Genomic DNA, 3,796 nt, shown 5'->3' with positions numbered 1-3,796 from the left:
TAAATGCTGAGCTGTAGTCGATGAACAGCAATCTCACATAGGTATTCCTCTTGTCCAGATGGGTTAGGGCAGGGTACAGTGTGGTTGCGATTGCGTCGTCTATGGACCTATTAGGTCGGTAAGCAAATTGGAGTGGGTCTAGGGTGTCAGGTAGGGTGGAGGTGATATGGTCCTTGACTAGTCTCTCAAAGCACTTCATGATGACGGAAGTGAATGCTACGGGGCGGTAGTCGTTTAGCTCAGTTACCTTAGCTTTCTTGGGAACAGGAACAATGGTGGCCCTCTTGAAGCATGTGGGAACAGCAGACTGGGATAAGGATTGATTGAATATGTCCGTAAACACACCAGCCAGCTGGTCTGCGCATGCTCTGAGGACGCGGCTGGGAATGCCGTATGGGCCTGCAGCCTTGCGAGGGTTAACACGTTTAAATGTTTTACTCACCTCGGCTGCAGTGAAGGAGAGCCCGCAGGTTTTGGTAGTGGGCCGTGTCAGTGGCACTGTATTGTCCTCAAAGTGAGCAAAACATTTTATTTAGTCTGTCTGGGAGCAAGACATCCTGGTCCGCAACGGGCGGACCCGTTGTGTTTCCTGTCTCTCTGTGCCAGTTCGTCTTGTATGTTCCAAGTCAACCAGCGTTTTTTCGCGTACTCCTGTCTTTGCTATTCTTTTTTTTCTAGTCCTCCCTGTTTTGACTCTTTCCTGTTCTGGACTCTGTACCCGCCTGCCTGACCATTCTGCCTGCCTTGACCATGAGCCTTTCTGCCACTCTGTACCTCCTGGACTCTGATCTGGTTTTGACCTTTTAAACATTGTAAGACTCCAACCATCTGCCTCCTGTATCTGCATCTGGGTCTCACCTCGTGTTATGATATCTATGGGAGGAAGGATATCAGCATTGCGCAGCAGCTGAAACCTGGTCCTGACGGAGGCCGAACGCTCCTTGGCGACAACAACACCAGGTTCCAGAGCATCGGAGCTGTAAAACAGGAAGGTGTTGACTGCAGGTCTTGGCTGGTGGGCTTGCAGTCAGCAACCATCTTCTGGTAGACAGACCTCTCACTCTGAACAAGCAGGGGAGGCTGCTCTTGCTTCTTTTGGGCTCCCGAGTGGTACAGCGGTCTAAGGCACTGCATCTCAGTGCTTGAGGCGTCACTACAGACACGCTGGTTCGAATCCAGGCTGTATCACAACTGGCCATGATTGGGAGTCCCATAGGGCTGTGCACATTTGGCCCAGGTGTAGGCCATCATTGTAAATAAGAATTTGTTCTTAACTGACTTACCTAGTTAAATAAAGGTTAAATATAAAAATGTATTATTCAGCTTGGCTGACTTAACAGCTTCTGGCAGATCTGAATACTTGATAGTTGTTCCTCTGGCACTGCCAGCACAGGTTGGTCCTGGGCTTAGTGCTTGAGATGTGGGACAGCAATTTTCTCCACAGATTCCTGAAGGAAGACCGCCCGACTACACATACCTCTGGAAAATACAGAAATAATGTGAGATCAATAAAAGTAGTGCCAATCATGTTGGAGGTCAATTAAATAATCAAACATGTTTATGCTTTACATACCAAGTGTTGTTATCGATTCCTTGCTGCTTTTGTCACATGGGATGGCAGCAGCTTTCTACCAAAGTGTTTGTGTCCTGGGTGGCGTCCTGGTAATACTATTGCATTATTCTCTGCATAGTTGTTGATGAAGTTCACCACTTGCTCAAGTCTTCACGTTTCAGGTGTAACCTGTGCTTGCTTTGGCCAGCTCTCTTTTTGATGGGAGGCATTAGACCATTTTCCTTGTATGACTGGTGGAGGAGAGTCAGGCGTGTTCTACTGATGCTGAAAGACAAATTCCAGTTTCCAATATTTTAGCATTGTCATACAATAGATGCGAAATGACATTCTGAGATAACATCACTACACACAGTTCATACGCGTAATGTTAGCTAGCAAGCCAGCCATCTAACATCAGCTAGCTATCTAACAGCAAGCTTTAACGTGGGGTCTTTTGTTTAGACATGTAGGTAGCTAGCCAGCTAAACAATTAACCATAATCTCAATCCATAAAGTACTAGCAATACAAACCGATTGGCATAGCTAGCTAAAGTTAACTAAATAGGTTCAATGTTAGCTAGTTAGCTAGCTAACATTAGGCTATAACTAGCAATACGAAATTACATTCTAAGAAAATATCACTAACGTTACACACAGTTCATACACGTAATGTTAGCTAGCTAGCCAGCCATCTAACGTCAGCTAACATTAGCTAGCTAATAGCTAGCTTTAACTTGGGGTCTTTTGTTTAGACATGTAGGTAGCTAGCCAGCTAAACAATTAACCATAATCTCAATCCATAAAGTACTAGCAATACAAACCGATTGGCATAGCTAGCTAAAGTTAACTAAATAGGTTCAATGTTAGCTAGTTAGCTAGCTAACATTAGGCTATAACTAGCAATACGAAATTACATTCTAAGAAAATATCACTAACGTTACACACAGTTCATACACGTAATGTTAGCTAGCTAGCCAGCCATCTAACGTCAGCTAACATTAGCTAGCTAATAGCTAGCTTTAACTTGGGGTCTTTTGTTTAGACATGTAGCTAGCTAGCCAGCTAAACAAAGACCCATGATCCCAATCCATATAGTACGAGCAATACAAACCGATTGTTTTAGGTAGCTATATTTAACCAAATACGTTCAATGTTAGTTAGTTAGCTAGCTAACATTAGGCTCTAACTAGCAATGCATAATGTTTTTCTGAGAAAACATCACTAACGTTACACACAGTTCATACACGTAAGTTAATGTTAGCTAGCAAGCCAGCCATCTAACCTCAGCTAATGTTAGCTAGCTAACAGCAAGCTTTAACTTGGGGTCTTTGTTTAGATGTGTAATGTTAACATTAGCTAGCTAACTAAAAAATGAACTATGATCCCAATCCATAGAGTACTAGCAATACAAAACGATTGTCATAGCTAGCTAAAAGGTAACCAAATAGGTTCAATGTTAGCTAGCAAACCAGCCATTGAACTTCAGCTAGCTAGCTAACAGCAAGCTTAAACTTGCAATGAAACAACTTTCTGACAAAATTAGAAACGTATAATATCTGAAACTGTAGCTAGACTCTTACCAGTATACATGGATGAATGCTTCATGGCAGACTGCAACCCCTTCCATTAAATAAGACGTCCTGTGTCATTTCCATTCAAGGAAGCAATGTTATTGAGAGCAGTAGCAACATATTTGCAGTTCTCCAAGGCTAACAGTATATCTACGCATAACGAGCAGCTTATTTTATAGACACAAAATGCTACACCGCAGACCAATCTGAAACTCATCTCTTGGCATGTCCAGCCCACTCATTATCTCAGCCAATCATATTTTTCTTTGGCTAAATCAACTAGGCTCGTAATTTAACAACTTTATTTGTATTTACAGATGGCATAAAAGTTTGTTATAAACATGAAAGCTCACATGTTCGAGAAGGCATTTCTGTTGTTGTTTAGTACTATTTTCCGCCCTCATTGCAGGCGCTGTCTCGCTATAACGTAAGCTGTATGTCGTACTAAAGTTATTTTTAGAATTCTAACACGGCGATTGCATTAAGAACTAGTGTATCTTTCATTTGCTGTACAACATGTATTTTTTAGTAAAGTTTATGATGAGTTATTTGATTAGATTAGGTGAGTGTCAGAAATATATCCGGATAATTTTGTGCAGTTTGGCTACGTATTCACTATTTGTGATTGTAGCTGCAATGTAAAACTATGATTTATACCTGAAATATGCAAATT

At 42.0% G+C, this 3,796-nt stretch overlaps 1 long non-coding RNA gene across 1 annotated transcript; it reads right to left on the bottom strand.

Annotated features, from left to right (window-relative positions):
- Window positions 1-1,228: 1,228 nt before the first annotated feature.
- LOC120059939 lies at window positions 1,229-3,512 on the bottom strand. The gene is made up of 3 exons (XR_005478184.1): window positions 3,133-3,512; window positions 1,574-1,837; window positions 1,229-1,479 (listed from the first exon to the last, which is right to left on the bottom strand). It is a non-coding gene; the product is annotated as an uncharacterized LOC120059939 (long non-coding RNA).
- Window positions 3,513-3,796: the final 284 nt, after the last annotated feature.

Source organism: Salvelinus namaycush, chromosome 15, assembly GCF_016432855.1.
Source record: "Salvelinus namaycush isolate Seneca chromosome 15, SaNama_1.0, whole genome shotgun sequence".
Lineage (NCBI taxonomy): Eukaryota > Metazoa > Chordata > Actinopteri > Salmoniformes > Salmonidae > Salvelinus > Salvelinus namaycush.
Note: the sequence above shows the minus strand (reverse complement) of the source record. Positions and strands in the feature narration are given on the sequence as shown.